Genomic DNA, 18,761 nt, shown 5'->3' with positions numbered 1-18,761 from the left:
ACTCAGGGCAGCTTACAGGAATAAAGTTTATAATTTAAAATCATGATCTCCATGGGACATTCTCCCAGTAGTTTCTGACAACCCAGATCCAATCAGATCTGGCAGACTGAGTTTTCCCTGGACCACCTTGCTTAAAGATTACTTTCTTGACCACAGTCTATCTTTTTTTTTTTGAATAGCGTATTCCCCCCCTAATCTGATGGCCCTTCGCCCTGTTGATTTTTATAAACATCATTAACATTTGTTTTTTTCCCTTGTTTTGATTTTTTTCTATAATTTGTTTGAGTGTTTCATGAGAACCAGAAGTATTATATTTGTAATTATCATTGTTTGTTTTGTTTTCAACTTTACTTAGAAAAATTGAATTCAAGAGAAGTACTTTATATGCGCTAAACACTTATATCGAACAATTTGCCCAACCTAGTAGATGGAGCCAGGGGTGGATTCTAAATTTCCTCACTTCTGGTTTGCTTCTTCCAGATGGCGACTGCATGCACAGTGCCAGAATCCCGGCTTCTGCACATGCTCAGAAGAAAAAAAAGGCAAAAATAAGATAGTGACTGCATGCACATTGCCAGAAACTTGGTTTCTGCACATGCTCAAAAGAGTTCTTCGAGAGGGGTGGGATAAAAACCAACCAACCAACCGACCGACCGACCAACCAAATAAATGAATAAAAATATTAAAAAAATATTAAAAAAATAAAAAAGAATGAAAGAAGGCAGTGCCCATGGACCAGCACCGACCAGTCTGGTTCGGTGACATCATCGTGATGTCACCAGCAGGTTGCTACTGGTTCAGGTGAACTGGTCTGAACCAGGAGGAACCCACCCCTGGATGGCCCAAAAGACACAACTTCTCCCCAAGCATTGGGTCAGACCATGGAACAAATCCACAGGATACAAAACCCTTGAATAAATATGATTTGGTTGGTTTCAGTTGCTTCAGTTTTTATTGTATTTTCTTTTATTAATTCTGTTTTTTAAAAAATACTCTGAGGATATTTTGCTTTATTTTATTTTTGCATTTCTTGTTGTTTTGTCTCTTCAAACGATGTCACCCAAATTTGCTCTTGTGGAGCTAGGTGGCCATGCAAATCAACTAAACCAACCAGCCAACCAACCAACCAGTCTTCCTTTTTGCTGACTCATCAGAAGAATGGAAGAACACACACCATTAAGCATTTTGTCAGCTGCACTGTTAGAATTTGACTCCACAGTCATTACAGAAATTGCAGGTTGATGCCTTGGTTCATTGATACCATCAGGACTTGCCTCCTCTAATGCTCAAAACTCATTAATCTATTAGAAAGCTGGTATCACTGGTGACTTATGCCTTGATGCACCTGATACTACAGGTAGAAATGAATGAATGAATGTGTGTTATTTGTATATGTCTATATATAAAAATTGTCATGTTGAAGTTTGAAAATGATTTCCTATATTTGTACAACATCCTGGAGAGTTGAAATAAAACTGCCATAGCAAACTATTGAACATTGAACTACTGTGCAAACATCCAATTTAATCAGTTCCACTGGGATTTCATGGTCATTGCTACATCAGTCTCTATCAGTGAACCTGCTGAGCATTTTATGGGAAGATCAGCATGATCCTCTCTCTCTTTTTAAATGTAGCTTTCATTCCTGCTCCTAATGGCAGCCATTCTTGTCCTTTAGACTGATGCAGTATATTTATATTCAAAGTACAATTCTGAGCAGAACAAAGTTAGCCTGACAGCTGTTCCAAATAACTTTAGTCTCCATGCTTGCAGCAATAAAGGATAGACTCTCACTGTCAGAGTGATTCTGGGTGGTGTACCATTAAAAACATAAAAACATTCTATTCTTGTTTTATCTGCCATTTATGGAAATATAGTACTTTTATATGATTTATTTATTTATTTATTTGAAAGGGACCCTGCAGGTCATTAAGTCCAACCCCCTGCTCAAGCAGGAAATCCTACACCTCCCCAGCCAGATGGCAGTCCAATCTCCTCTTGAAAATGTCCAGAGCTGGGGTGTTCACAACTTTCGCTGGCAGGCCATTCCACTAGTTGATTGCTCTGACCATCAGGAAGTTCTTCCTTATTTCCAGGTTGAATCTCTCCTTGGTCAGCTTCCATCTGTTTTTCCTCATCTGGTCCTCTGGTGCTATGGAAAATAGTGTGACCCCCTCCTCTCTGTGGCAAATATATTATTTATTTATTTATTTATTTATTTATTCATTCATTCATTCATTCATTCATTCATCCATCCATCCATCCATCCATCCATCCATCCATCCATCCATCCATTTAGTTAGTTAGTTAGTCAAACAATTATAGAGTGGTAATTTGTACAAATAAAACATTAGATAAGTAATGATAAAAAATAACAAAAGAAGACAATAGGACAGGGACAGTAGGCACAGTGGTGCGCTTATGCACGCCCCTTACAGACCTCTTAGAAAGGGGGAGAGGTCAATTGTAGATAGTCTAAGGCTAAAGGTTTTGGGATTAGGAGTAGAAACCACAGAATCAGGTCATGCATTCCAGGCGTTGATTACTCTACTGCTGAAGTCGTATTTTTTGCAGTCAAGTTTGGAGTGGTTGACATTTAGTTTAAATTGATTTCGTGCTCGTGTGTTGTTGCGGTTTGGGTATCTCTATACCTGTACTGTATACTGTACATGTATACTGTACCTTTATACTGTACCTGTATACTGCTATCATGTCCCCCCTGGCCCTTCTTTTCACTACACTATCCATGCCCAGTTCCAGCAACCTCTCTTCATATGTCTTGATTTCTAGTCCCCTTAACATTTTGGTTGCTCTTTTCTGAACCCTTTTTAGAGTTTCTATGTCTCTTTCGAAATGTGGAGACCAGAACTGAATGCAATATTCCAGGTGTAGTCTGACTAGGGCATTATAGAGTGGAGATTTTTATCAGGGGTAAGATGCTCCTGGTTTGTGCAGGCTGGTTGGTCGTTGTAGAGCCGGTAGTGATTGCAGCATGAGGCTCCCCCACCTGCCTGGACACCACCATTTGGGTTCTTTTGCACAGAGGGAAAAGAATCCAAATAGTGGTATCTGGACGAGTGGGGGAAGCCTTGTGCTGCAATTGCTACTGGCTCTACAATGACCGATTGGCCTGCCCAAACCGGGAGCATTTTACCCCTGATAAAAATCATAGAAAAGTACTATATTTCCTTAAAAGGCAGGTAAAACAAGAATAGAATAAATTAGAATTGAAAAAAGGTGGAGAGGTCTTTAAAGTGCTAATCAACCCCAGGTGGCAAGTTCCTCTGTGAACCCCATGAAAGTCAGCAAACATACTCCTTACATTGTTATTCCACTGTTACTATTTTTATAAATAAGTCAACAAATATACTCCTTCCTCCTCCTATTTCTCCCTACCCCTCAACTCTATGAGGAGGATTAGACCCAGAGAGAGTGACTGGCTCAAAGTCTCTCTGATAGCTTTCATGCTTAAGGCAGGACTAGAATTCATGGTTTTCCTGGTTTCTAGCCTGGTAATTGCTGAACTAAACAGGCTTGCATAGCTGGTTTGATTACCTAGCATGCACACACGCTACAGCTGAAAAGTATTTTCAAAAGGCTGCATTAGGCTTATTTTTTGTTATTGTGTTTGCGAATAGTTTGGCAGCTTGTCCAACTGGGAATGCTTACTGCTGCTTCTGTGACTGGATATTTTAGATCATGGGTGCTAAACTCGCAGCTGGATGCATCATGCACTAGCCATGCCCACCCCCATTTTAGCAAAGGGAAAAAAAGATATGATACGTCACATGATAACAATGTGTCATCGGGAGTTTGACACCCCTGTTCTAGAAGTTATAGAGTGACCCTATTTTATATAAATGTGGACATTATTTTTTTAAAAAATACTTCTTTTTAAAATTCTACATATTATAAGACACGTCAATTATGATTATACCTTGCAAATGTAGTTGTGCAGCTATTGCAATGTTTTATAATGTGGCTCCCTCTGAAATGGTCTAGGAAATTAATTTCAGCCACAATATGGTTGCCAGATTTTTTAGCCAGACTCTAATCCTTAATAATATACATCAACTTGTCAGGGTCAGTTTAAATAGATCATAGCATATATGCTGGCACCAGAGAAATCCTCCCTCTCTCCCAGCGCCTCACAGAATAGCAGACTGAAGCAGATTTTGAGTAAGTAAGGTCCAAAAGAAAACCACCTATGGTTCTGTGACTCCATCACTCTTCTGAGAAAGTGTCTCATATTCACCACAGGGCAGTAGCAGGCAAAGTCATTCATAGGCTAATGTAGTTTTGCTAGCCCCTGGGTAGCTCAGTTGACAGACTCATGTTCACAAGCAGAATTTTGTTGTGAATTATTTTAGCATCTAATAGGCTTCTTCTAGAAGCACATTTTTTTAACCTTTTTTCTGTGAAATCTTCTGTTTTGAATACATATTGTTAACATATCCTTTGCAGGAATCTATTTGCCACATTAATCTCATGAAGTGAAAAGCGGAGTGCTCTAATTTTCTAAAACCAATTTAGCTTCCCGTTTGTTTTCAAACTTAATTCAAGCTGTTTTTAAGATTTACAAGCATTCATGACCTGGGATAAGGTTGCTTAAAGCAGTGTTTCCCAACCTTGGCAACTTGAAGATATTTGGACTTCAACTTCCAGAATTCCTCAGCCAGCGAATGCTGGCTGGGGAATTCTGGGAGTTGAAGTCCAGATATCTTCAAGTTGCCAAGGTTGGGAAACACTGGCTTAAAGGATCTGCTCTAGCACTGTTTCTGAGATGTGCCATTTTGGGGGCCTGTTATTCTCATCAAGTGAGATCCAGTGGTGTATCTTTTCAATATTTGCACCCATATTGTTAATGGCCTTTTGAGAGGCTTGGGTGAGCTGGGAAGTTAATTCTGCCTCTAGGTAAAGTCAGGTTTCTTTTTGAAAGCTTTAAAAATAAAAGTCTATTAAAAATTAAAGATATCAATTTAACCATGTCTTGTATTGCACATGTCCCATTGTTTTGATTTAATTCCTTTTGCTGGTTTTATGCTATATTATATGTTTTGGAGTTATGATTTTGATTTATATTTTAATATTTTATCATTGCATGCTGCCTACAATTGTTTGTTACTGGGAAGAATAGAAATGCTGGAACTAAACACTATTTAGGGACACGGATGTTATATATCTTTCAGGCAGACCTTCATTTGTTGGCTTCAAGGATGGACTATAGCTCAATTTTGAAGTGCACACTTAACATTTAAAATATTTCTGACTTATTCTGTGTGAAAGAACATAAAAACAATTGAGAGTTACTCACCTTAAATTTTGAAAATTATTGTTATCATAACCTGTATTTGACCAGTCCAATGGTCCCTTCCTTCCTTCCTTCCTCCTTCCCTTCCTCCCCCTCCCTCCCTCCCCCTCCCTCCTCTTTCCATGGCTTTTGTATATAAATATCTTATAAAATAAAATAAATATAAAGCATAAAACAATAATAAAATAATATTTTCCAACTTACTGAGAGAATGGGGAAGAAACACACATTCAGTAGCCTACAGTAGGAGCCATGCAGGAGAAGGCTTTATCCTGCCTGATTCTTACAGCCAAGTTTCTGGCAGCAAGAATATCTTTAAAACAGCTTCTCCTGCTGATGTAAGAAATGAGGCAGATGCACAGGGGAAAAGTAGAAGAGTTGAATTATGTGATCAAGAATGAAATGGATAACCTATGACTTTCATATGAGAAAGGCTGATGAACTGATTAAGGATAATTGGCAGATCACTCAAACGGAAATTGCTTTCAAGCTTGGCATTTCACAGGACTGTGTGGGTCACATTATTGATGTTCTTCAATACTGGAAGCTTTGGTCAAGATAGATTTTTCACAGCAAAGATGATAGCTTCAAGTAGAGTGCAAATGTACATACATGAAGGAAATATTGAAGAAACACACCATTGTTAAGCCTCATACCTCACATGCTACCCAAGAGACAAGTGTGAAGTTGGATTTCATGGTTTTATCCCATCCTCTGTAGAATTGTTTTCTTGTTCCATGTTGTTGTGGTTAGCTCTGGCCCAGCTCCTGCCCCAAGGAATGTGGATGTGGGGGAGACATCCACATGCTGCAGGCCTGTTTTGCTCCCAGTAGAATCTGCCGACGAAGTCTCCTCTGACCAAGGAAGCATGAGTGACAGGGAAGAGGGGAGTTTGGCAGACAGCCCAGGAGGAGATCAGTCATCTGTATCATCCCTGGATTCTGAGCAAGAATTAATGACACATCCACGCATGCGTAGAGTGATGCATAGGAGACAACAACTGAACGATTATTACAAGAGAAAATGAGGCCACCTGTGGTTGTGTAGGGCTGCTGTAATTAGTGCTACAGATAAAACTGCAGCCTGGTGGTTTAGCCTCATGGCAGTTTATCTGATTCATTGTTTCATCAAGATCGTGGTTTTTGCTGTTCAGGATTGTGTGTGTGGACTCTCTGGACTTTCGAATTGGACTCAATTTCCCAATTATTGGGTGAGCAATTGGATTGCATTTAACCTGTGCCTTGTGTGTACCAGAAATCCCTTTGACATTTAAAAAGGGAGCTGTTTCTGTTTTTCTGTTTATAAAAACTTTTGGGTATTCCTTTTATTGTGTGGTGTGTGTCTTCCTGGACTAATTACCCTGTAATTAAGGGCGGTTGAGACACGCCGGCAGAACACATGTATTAACATATTTCTATTTAAACTACTAAATTTACAGTTATGGAAACATGATTTTTCATTTAACCCTTCTATACATTTTGCACCTTACATTTTAAAGTTTCTACTATCTGAATAAAAAGGGATTATCTAGAACAGTGTTCTTGCATTGCTGCCTGCAGGATCTCTAATTCCTCATCAGAGAACAATTTGAGGCTTTAAAGATCAAAATCTGGAGCTTTCAGATTTCTTTTACCAGCATCATGTTATTAATGTACCAATAAGGAATACTGGCTGGTGCACCAATTATGATTTCCAGACACTTTTCATGGAAGCCTTGTATAGAACATGTAGCAGAAGTGAAGATGTATTGAACTTTCACAAAGGCAGGTAAGTTCAAGAAATGTTATAACTGGAACATTATCCGCAGTTGTGCAAACATTTTTCTTGTCAAATCCAATGACAGCAGAGGACAAGGAGTACCTTAAACTCTGAATCTGCTCCACCCCCAAAAGCTTCACTTCAATTGCTGAGTACAGTTTACTTGTTATCAACTATACCTGCCTTGTCTAAACTTAACTTAACCTGTTCTCTTGCAACCATTCCATTCCTATTTGGACCAGGAGTCACTGCTCACAGTCACTCATGCCCTCATCACCTCGAGGCTTGACTACTGTAACGCTCTCTACATGGGGCTACCTCTGAAAAGTGTTCGGAAACTTCAGGTCATGCAGAATGAAGCTGCGAGAGCCATCATGGGCTTCCCTAAATATGCCCATGTTACAACAACACTCCACAGTCTGCATTGGTTGCCGATCAGTTTCCGGTCACAATTCAAAGTGTTGGTTATGACCTATAAAGCCCTTCATGGCATCGGACCAGAATATCTCTGGGACCACCTTCTGCCGCACGAATCCCAGCAACCAGTTAGGTCCCACAGAGTTGGCCTTCTCCGGGTCCCGTCGACTAAACAATGTTGTTTGGCGGGATCCATGGGAAGAGCCTTCTTTGTGGTGGCCCTGACCCTCTGGAACCAACTCCCCCCAGAGATCAGAATTGCCCCCACTCTCCTCGCCTTTCATAAGCTCCTTAAAACCCACCTCTGTCGTCAGGCATGGGGGAATTGAGATATTCCCTTCCCCCTAGGCCTATACAATTTATGCATGGTATGTTTGTGTGTATGTTCAGTTTTAATAAGGGTATTTTAATTATTTTAAATATTAGATTTGTTATATGCTGTTTCATTAGCCGCCCCCGAGTCTACAGAGAGGGGCGGCATACAAATCTAATAAGTAAGTAAGTAAGTAAGTAAGTAAGTAAGTAAGTAAGTAAGTAAGTAAGTAAGTAAGTAAGTCAGTATTGAATTAGATGGGAAAGAGCAGTGGAACTGAATGTCACCAATATCCTGAGGTTATCTTACTCCAAAGCTCCCAAATGAGTTCTGCCAGCATTTTTAGGGAGATAAACAGCCCCGAGTCTATGGAGAGGGGCGGCCTACAAATCTAATAAACAAACAAACAAACAAACAAACAAACAAACAAACAAACAAACAAACAAACAAACAAAAACAGAATGCTGGGGAAAGCAAAGGCCACTGACCTGTGTACCAAAAATTGTCTCCCACAACTACCTTCTGGACATGTCCTGACAATGTCCTAAATGCAAAGGACTTGAATCACCGCAATGTAGTGCCCCCAAGGCTCCTAATTGCAGATGCCCCCGCCAAACAGAATAAAATAGATAACAGATGACAGAACAGAATAACAGCATTGGAAGAGACCTTGGAGGTCTTCTAGTCCAACCCACTGTTCAAGCAGAAAACCCTACGCCATTTCAGACAAAGCCTGTCTTATGGTCAAAATGGCCAGAAAGTTCAGGAGGTCCAACTGATTTCAGTCCTCCATCATTTTTCAAAGAAAATAATCCTTCAGGGGTCAATTACAATATGGTCTCAGTACCATATCCTAATTGGAATCGATAATGGGTCTATATAATCAATTTTGTCCAAATACCCTGTTTCCCCGAAAATAAGACATACCCCGAAAGTAAGGCATGTCAGAGGTTTTGCAGAATTTGCTAATATAAGGCACCCCCCGAAAATAAGACATAGTCAAGTTTACATACGGTACGGTGGAAAAACATACGGTACCATTCAAAGCTGTTCATAGCGGTACCGTAATAATGTGGCATCCCCTGCTGGCCCCTTCCATCGCTTTGTACCGTCCAGTACAGGAGACACAGTTTGATGCTGTCTCACCGCCATTACAGTCTCCACTACAGTGCATAGACTGTAGTACATCTGGTGGCCGGAAGCTGCAATATCTGGAGTATACTGTTGTACCATATAAGTGCCGTCGTTTGTGTGTGTGGGTGCCATACTAACAGGTACCGTACCGTAATCAGTGTACCGTACGGTACACTTTCTTTGGGGGTGTCAGCTTTTCTGCCTGTGAATTTGTTTTATTTGAGAAATATAAGGCACCCCCTGAAAATAAGACGTAGCACAACTTTTGGAGTAAAAATTAATATAAGACAGTGTCTTATTTTCGGGAAAACACAGTATATCAGGACCTGTTAAATGTGGTTGGCAGGCATTTGGCAAGCTAAGCATAATTTTCAAGAACAACTCTCCCCTATGTTTGAAAAGAATTTTTTTGATCTGTATGTGTTATCTTCTCTAACATAAGCAGGTAATATATGGACACTAACTTCACAATAAATACAAAAGCTACGAGTGGCGCAAAGAGCTATGAAAAGATGCATTCTCAGCATTGCAAGACAAGATAGATAGAGCTGCACATGGACTAGAGAACAAAGAAGATACGTTATCATCAAAATAATTGAAATGGGAATAAGTTGGCCACATAGGAGGAAGAACTGATGGTAGGTAGAACAAGGCAGTCACAGAATGGATTCCACTTGATAAAAAGTGTTCACAAAAGAGACCTAAAACAAGATGGATCAACGACATCAGCAAGTATCACGGACCCAATTGGCAGAAGAAAGCTCTGGAGTGTATTGGTTGGAAACATGCAGAAGAGGCTTTCACCCTGCAGTGGATAGACAGTTGCTAAAATGATGATGATAGTGATGATGATGATGATGATGATATCTGGATCTACAAGGCCACCAATTTTTCAAAGACTATACCCAAAAATGCACTATTTGAGACTAGCCTGTAATGCAAAAAAATTGTCTGGGGGAAGGCAAAGGTCTATCCCCCCCCCAACAAAGGCCTTATAACTGCTTCCTTTGAAACATTAAATACTGAAAGACATACCATTCGCTTCTTTTAACCTTAGTACCTACTCCAGAATTAAATGCCCTGAAGTATTCATCTGTCCATATATGCTGACCATGTCTTTTAAATATATGTAAGCTGGAAGAGATTGGTATCAGCAGGACAAGCAGTGCTCAGTTTAGTATTTAACCCTGATCTTTCCCAACATCAGAGTCCCAATGAAGACCATTTGACTTTGTCCACAAAAACATATCTTTCAAAGCACGCCTCCAACTGTTCTATTTCTATTTTTGAAAATCATTGTAGATGCAGAGGAGAAAAGCAAGGCATCCCCACCTGTGTTTGTCATTAAATTACAAATCTTGGGCAAACATTCACTGGAATTCCACAATAGAACCATTTGAAGGATATATTTACCTCCCTTAAACTTCTTCAAAGAATCCCTGGAAAAATCTCCCATCAAATTGTAATTCTCAAAATGACAGGAACATTATTACAGGCATACAGAGAAGGGTAGTGGCTATATTTAAATCAACTAAATCTTAATGACATTATTAAATGCATAATAATAATTATTTAAATCAGTCCACTCTTACTGACATATAATTAAATATAATCATTGACATTAACAATCGAGTTGTCGAAGCGTGGAACTCATTACCGGACTCAATAGTGTCAACCCCTAACCCCCAACATTTCTCCCTTAGACTATCCACAATTGACCTCTCCAGGTTCCTAAGAGGCCAGTAAGGGGCGTACATAAGTGCACTGGTGTGCCTTTCGTCCCCTGTCCAATTGTCTTTCCTTTCTTTCACCTATCATATATATTCTCTTCCTTTCATATATCTTCTCTTCTATTTTCACCTTTATCCTTATACTGTATATATATTACTTCATGTTTATTTTCTTCCTATGTATTTGTGTATTGGACAAATGAATAAATAAAAAAATTGGACTGTTTTTCTAACTCCACCTCCGTTTTAGAATGTAGTTTCTGGTCTGATCCCCCCCAAAACCCACTGTGGCTTTTATTTCCCCAATCTTGTGCCCTTCTGATGTAGAATATGGGTATGTGAACAAAATAACAAAAATTCATTGTTAACTGAAGGAAATCTGATTCTGTTTTTTTTTCTGCTGATGGAGAGATGGCATAAAATCACAGAAGTAAGAGTTGGACAGACTCTAGCCTGCTCTCCTTATTAAGGTATTCTCAACAGATGGCATCCAGCCTTTGTTTAAAACAAGTGAGTCCAGCCAATCCCCAAGGCAATTTGATAACTTTTGAACAGCTTATACCATTAGGGGAATTTTTTTGTTTGTTTTTCAACTGAAATCTGCTTCTTTGTAATTTAAACCCACTGGTTTTTTTGGGCACACTTCAAGAATACTTGTGAAGAGTTCTGTCTCACATTACAATCCTTGAAAAACTTGAAGACTGCTATTATGTCTCCCCAGAATCTTTTCTTTACCAGCCTAAACCTACCATATAGCTTCAACCATTTCACAACTTCCAAATTTCCCAGCCAGAATTGAAGGGGCGAGTACAAGTGCACTAGAGTGCCTTCCGTCCCCTGTCCTATTGCTCTCCTATATCTCCTATACCTTTCTTCTATTCTTTCATTGATATGTTCTATTCCTGTAACTTCTCTTCTATTCTTTCTTAGATATATTTTACTATGAGTATATCCTCTATAACCTTCATCATGTATTTTACTATGTGTATACCCACTAAAACCCTCAATGTGTATTGGACAAAATCAATCAATTAAAAAAAAGTCTGCCAGACTTAAAGTTGCCACGGCTGGAGACCCCTGGCATGGCTTATAGTGTAGTATATTAAAAAGGGGGAACAGTTATCTGCTATTTCTTCTTTTCCCATTATGTTCATCCATTTGAATTCCCTTCCTTCCAAACTTCTATTTCATTTCCTGATACCAAAATCCATATTTAACAATATCTCAAAATCTACAGGTACACTAAACCAGAACAACAGATAGTAAATTATGCATTTAATAATAAGAGAATGAAAGAGAAAAAGTGCATACAGGTCTATGCTCCTTGATTGTATTTCACTTCTGTGGTTGTGGCCAGGATATCCAGTGGCTTCACAATTTCTTGATTCATTGTGAGTACAAAGAATCCTATTTTCCCCCATTCTCAAGGTAGAGTTTCAATCAACTACAAGCTGGGTCTTATAACAATTCAGCCAAGTGGACAAAAGACCAAATTACTCCATGAGGTCAATTCCTCTTATTCAGTGTCAATCATAAGATCAGCCTTAATGCTAAGAGAATGTGAGCAAGTTGTCTGTAACCACCCCCCAGAATTGTAACAGTGGTATGAAGTTAAACTGTAAACAGATATAAAACAACAAAAATAATACACCACTATCACATCTTAAACATTAGGGAGGTTCATACTGGATCCAAAATAATATGCTTTTCAAAATGTATATGCTGGATTGGGGCTACTACCAGTATATGACTAATTATACTTATAAATATAGTAAGGCATGGGAATGGGGCACAGTATAACTAGATTTCTCAAACTCAGTTTTATGTGAATTTTAAAAATACAATTTGCTTTATTTTTGATAGTTGGGCAATCTTTCAGTCTGTTAATGTGGGCCTATGCATACTGTAAATCTTGAATGTGCTAAAGAGAAGTGAGCAAAATGTTCAAAGACAAACAATGACCATTGTTGGGAAGAAGTAGATGTTTCTGTCCAACTTCCTTCCAGAATATTCATTCATTCATTCGTTCGTTCGTTCGTTCGTTCATTCATTCATTTATTTTGTCCAATACACAATAATACACAATGAAGGTTATAGAGGATATAGTAGAGAAGAAATATGAGATATAGGAGAGACTATAGGACAGGGGACGGAAGGCACTCTAGTGCGCTTATGTACACCCCTTACTGACCTCTTAGGAATCTGGGTGTATGTGCATGTGTTAGCAAGCATGCCCACCCATTCCCTTCTCCCACGCATGCGCATCACCCATACTTCCCCTGTGCATGCACACAAACCCCCCCTCATCCCCATGCAGGCGCACAGACTTCACTGAAGCCTGGGATGGTGAAAAAACAGCCAAATGGGCAAACTGGAAGTTTGGAAAAACAGACTTCCAGTTTGCTTGTTCTGCTGTTTTTTTGCACTCCAGAGGTTCAAGGAAGCTTCCTGAAGCTCCGAGGTGTGAAAAACAGCACAATGGGCAAACTGGAAGACCGTTTTCTAAACTTCCAGTTTGCCAGTTGGGCTGTTTTTTGCACTCCGGGGCTTCAGGAAGCTTCTTTGAACCCTCAAGAGTGCAAAAAAAAACAAAAAACAAAAAAAAAGTACAAAGGGCAAACCAAAAGTCCGTTTTTTTCAAATTTCCAGTTTGCCTATGTTGTGGTTGGCTCTGGGCCAGTTCCTGCTCCGAGGACTGTTGGTGTTGGTTTGGGAGAATCCTCACGTTATCAGAGACTGGTTTTGCTGCCAACAGCTTCAGACAGTGAGGATTCTGGGTCAAGGGCAGATTCTGGGAGTCAAGCAGGATAGGATGACGATGATGATCAGATGTAGTTACAGGCAGCCCATTAGCTAATGAACCCACTAGTGAATCATTAGATTCAGAGGAAGAGGGATTCATAGATGCTCGCAGGCGTAGGTTTATGATGACAACTGCGCAAATTTTATAGAAGATAAGGGAGAACACCTGTGGCTGGGGCAATTAGGCTAATGGGGCTGCTGATAAATTGCCAGCGTCGCTGAGAGCATGTGTGGGATATTATCCGTTTGGAGAGGGACTAGTGTGGTTTGATTTTGGACTGCTTCAGGATTTACAAGGACTTTTTGAATATTTCACAGTTAAGTACAGTGTGGACTCTTGAAGGGGGGTGGCTGTGACATCTTCACAGCTGCCTTTATCTGCTTTGTTTTTGCTTTTCACAGCATTCCAGACTTGTGGTTTGTGGGAGAGCACTTTGGCTGATTAAAGTGCATGTGTATAATACTTTCTGTTTTGATAAACCAAATCTTTGTTTACTTTACAACAGTGTGTGTGTTTGAATTAATACTTCAGACTTAATTGGGGCTCCTAACGTGAAGCCGGCATAACAGCCTGTTGGGTGTTTTTTGCATTCCAGGGTGAAATGGCCTTCCCCAAAGCTGAAAATCAGCTGGCCAGTGGGCCCATGCATGCTGGAGCTGACATAGGGCAATACCTTGCATGCCCTCTGATACGGCTCTGCATGCCACCTGTGACACAAGTGCCATGGGTTCGCCATCACGTCCCTATACCATTTCAGACAAATGGTTGTCTAATCTCTTCTTAAAAACTTCTAACGTTGGAGCATTCACAACTACTGGAAGCAAGTTATTCCATTGATTAATTATTCTGCCAGGAAATTTCTCCTTAGTTCTAAGTTGATGCTTGCCTTGATTAGTTATCCATTGCTTCTTGCCCTGCCTTCAAGTTCTTTGGAGAATAGATTTATCACTCTCCCCCCATCTTCTTTATGACAGAACCTTAGATATTGGAACACCGAGTGGTCTGAAAATTTTCATCTGATGTGGCCATTTTTAATGCACAACAGTCATATATTTTAGTGCAACTGTTCCGAACAGTATCAAAACTTGATGAGTTACTATCATTTTAATGATTTGAAAGGAGAGGGAATAAATAAAAAATGCAGCAGAGGCATGATCAGATTGTTAGACTACCCAACTGCACACAGAATAGAAAAAGGCACAAACTACATACTGCAGGCTACTTCTGCTGGCTGCCTGCAGTTTGGCAGTTCGAGCCTCACAAGGCTCAAGGGGTGGGTTCCTCCTGGTTTGGACTGGTTCGCCTGAACTGGTAATGATCTGCTGGTGACATCACTGAACTGATCTGTTGCTGCTGGTCCATGAGCACTGCCATCTGTTTTTTGAATTTTTCTTTGAATTTTTTTTCTTTTTGACCATGTACAGGAGCCAGGTTTCAGCACTGTGCATGTGGTTGCCATCTTTTTTTTTTTTTGGCTTTGGGGTTTTAAAATTTTTTGGGGGGATTTTTTGTTATTGTGCATGCACGCAAGCACAAAGCTGGAATTCACCCCTGCCTTTCATCCTGTTGGTAAAATGAGGACCCAGATTGTTGGGGGCAGTATAATAATAATAATTTATTAGATTTGTATGCCGCCCCACTCCAAGACACTCGGAGCAGCTCACAACAACATAAACAGTGTACAAATCCAATTTTAAAATACAATTTAAAACCCTTATAATATAATAAAATAATCACACAACCAATAAAACTCTGTAAACTGCTTAGAGAGCAGTTTACAGTAAAGCACTGTGAAGTGGTATATAAGTTTAAGTGCTATTGTTATTTCAAATAAAAAGATGTATGTATTCTTTATAACTTCCTCCTCAATTGTGTAGTTACAAATATATTTTAATCCACTTCAGGTTTTCAGTCTTTGAATTCCCATGCATGTTATTTAAACAATGTAATTCCTCTTATATATCAAAGCCTTTTCAGCTCAGTTTAAATATTTTACTTAAATGATATTTTTATTTCTACTTATACTCTGTTAATTCGTATAAACATGTGCCATTTCTCCCATAATTATGAGAACAGTAGTGCAAACCCATAATAACTGAGAAGCAGAAGGTCTTTAACACTGATTTGTTCCAGAGCATATTTTTAATGCAAAAATAAATGCTGACAGCATTATAATGAATAATGTTATACCTGGTAAACTGCAGGTCAAAAAATCTAACATGGAAGTCAACAGTGTGATCAGAGAATTTGTACTCTATGTACTCATTATTACAATGTACCAACCCTTCAGGATATTCTACAGATAGTGGATGATAGAAATTCCAAGACTGATCGTGTTGAATCAGATGCTCTATCTGACATTTTGCTTCAGATGAATGTTGAGAATAAATTGCATTATATCCCTATTGGACATTCAGTTTTGGTCGCCATAATGCAAAAAGGATGTTGAGATTCTAGAAAGAGTGCAGAGAAGAGCAAAAAAGATAATTAGGGACTGGAGGCTAAAACATAGGGAAAATAATTGCAGGAACTAGGTACAGTGATACCTCTATTTAAGAACGCCTCTACTTAAGAACTTTTCTAGATAAGAACCGGGTGTTCAAGATTTTTTTTGCCTCTAATTAAGAACAATTTTCTACTTAAGAACCTGAGCCTGGAAAGATTTCCCAGGAAATTTGAGAGCGGCACAAAGGCCTGGCCAGTTTCCTGCCATTCCCCTTTTAATCCCGGCCATCTGGGCTGCCAGAGGAGCCTTTTGGTGGCGCCTAAGGAGGCTTTGGCAGTCCAGAGCGAATGAAGCATTTTCCTTTCTCTGGACACTTGGACAGGGAATAAACCTCTGCTAGCGCCTAGAGAAAAGAAACTCTCCCTTCGCTCTGGGCAGCCGAGGAGTCACAACAGCGAAGGAAAGGCGCCGGCTACAAAGTGAGCAAGTGAGAGAGAGGAGAGGGGAGCCCTTCAGCATGGGAAGAAAGAGGTAGCAGGTAGCAGCAGCAGCAGCCAGTGTATGGGAGGCAGTGTATGGGAGGCAGTGTATGGGAGGCAGCCTTGCGCCGGGTGTATTGGAAGTGCGTGCTCCTCCTTGCCGCCTCAAAGTCCTTCTTTTTTTTTAAGCTTTAAAGTTTTGGATTTTTTTTAATTCCCCTCACCTTACCTTCTTCCTTTGGCAGCGACTTTCCTCCTCCTCTTCTTCCTCTTCCTCCTCCCACTCAAATTCTGAGCTTTTATTTCTTTCCTAATGGGTTTGCACACATTATTTGCTTTTACATTGATTCCTATGGAAAAAATTGCTTCTACTTAAGAACGTTTCTACTTAAGAACTTGGTCACAGAACAAATTAAGTTCTTAAGTAGAGGTACCACTGTATGTCTAATTTAATGAAAAGAAGCACTAGGGGAAACATGATAGCAGTGTACCAATATCTCAGAGGTTGCCACAAAGAAGAGGGAATCAAACTATTCTTCAAAGCACCTGAGGGTAAGATAAGAAGCAGTGGGTGGGACCCTCTGGAACCAGCTCCCCCCAGAGATCAGAATTGCCCCCACCCTCCTCGCCTTTTGTAAGCTCCTTAAAACCCACCTCTGTCGTCAGGCTTGGGGGAACTGAACTACCCTTTTCCCCCTAGGCCTATATAATTTATGCATTGTATGTTTGTGTATATGTTTGGTTTTAATAAGGGTTTTTTAATTATTTTAAACATTAGATTTGTTTATTTATTTATTTATTTATTAGTTGGACTTGTATGCCGCCCCTCTCCGAAGACTTGGGGCGGTTACATGCTGTTTATTACTGTTGTTAGCCGCCCCGAGTCTACGGAGGGGGGGCGGCATACCAAGTAAGTAAGTAAGTAAGTAAGTAAGTAAGTAAGTAAGTAAGTAAGTAAGTAAGTAAGTAAGTAAACAAACAAACAAACAAACAAACAAACAAACAAACAAGAAGAGAAGCAATTTAGAACTAAGGAGAAATTTCCTGATTTAATCCTGGAACAACTTGCCTCCAGAAGTTATGAATGCTCCAATACTCGAAAGTTTAAGAAGATGTTGGATAACCATTTGTCTGAAGTGGGGGTAGAGTTTCCTGTGTAAGCAGGGGGTTGGACTAGAAAACCTCCAAAGTCCATTCTAACTCTGTTATTCTACTCTGCTCTGCTCTGCTCTGCTCTACTCTAGTCTACTCTAGTCTACTCCATTCCATTCTTGGAGGGCAATATAACCTGGTTCATATTGTGCACTCTATGAGAGGCTGCCAACTTCATTTAAAAATCTGATATGAAACTGCATTCAGGTTGTTCAGAGATCATTTCCGCAGGGAGTCATAGAAACCAAATGAAATCTGTAGACCCACTGGAGAATAGACATGCGTGATAAAAATTGATTTATTATAAAAGCATTCTACAAAACAAAAAAGTATGGTAAAAATTTCTGGCAATAATATGCTTTTAGATTTGGTGTGTGTGTGTTAAATTCAATATAAAACAAATGATATATTTATATTTTGTCTCAATATGACATAAATTGAAATATTAATTTTAATTTAAAAAATAGGCTTAGCTTTAATTTAGTGAATCTTGCTCCTTGTAGATCTTGTCCATTTTATCACTTCAAATTGGTTGGAAGTAGATAGTTTTTTATGACATCCTTAAATAACTTATCTTAATTGCTACATTGTCAGTCACAGATGCTTAGAATGGGGCTTAAGTATGCAAAGTTTCTCATTATTTTTCTTTCTACATCTTGGAGCAAAAAGGATAATCTTCCCTGCACTGGACAACAATAAGTTGCCCCCAAAATAGAAGACATTGTTTGACCTTCCGTAAAAAGCAACTCTATCTGAGGATCAGGCAAAAAAATTCACCAAAAAACCTTGAGCTGGATAGATGCTGCTTCCCCTCATTTACAATGCTTTAATGCCCTGAGCCAGTTGAACAAAGAAGATCTATTTAACATTTCATAAGCTCTTTAGTGCAAACTTTGAAAAATCTCTCCTTGAGTAGTGTTAAAATTAACTATTCTCTTATGAATCACACTTGCATAAACAAAAGAGCGGACTTGTATGCGAAAGCAGAGCATGAAAAACATTTTTGAAATGTTATCATTCAAGGAGCAAGTTATGAACTCCTCCTTCTCTCGCCTGCTAATGAAAAATGTTATTCCACGCCTGTGGTATATGGATCTATCTATTAATCCGTTTATCTCTGTCTCTAGGCATGATCAGTTATTCAGACCCTGGAATTTTAATTAGTTTAAGGACAAAGAAACCCCAACTCTTTATTGGCAGAGTAACCTTATTGAAATG

Source organism: Erythrolamprus reginae, chromosome 1 (assembly GCF_031021105.1).
Source record: "Erythrolamprus reginae isolate rEryReg1 chromosome 1, rEryReg1.hap1, whole genome shotgun sequence".
Classification (NCBI taxonomy): domain Eukaryota; kingdom Metazoa; phylum Chordata; class Lepidosauria; order Squamata; family Dipsadidae; genus Erythrolamprus; species Erythrolamprus reginae.
Note: the sequence above shows the minus strand (reverse complement) of the source record.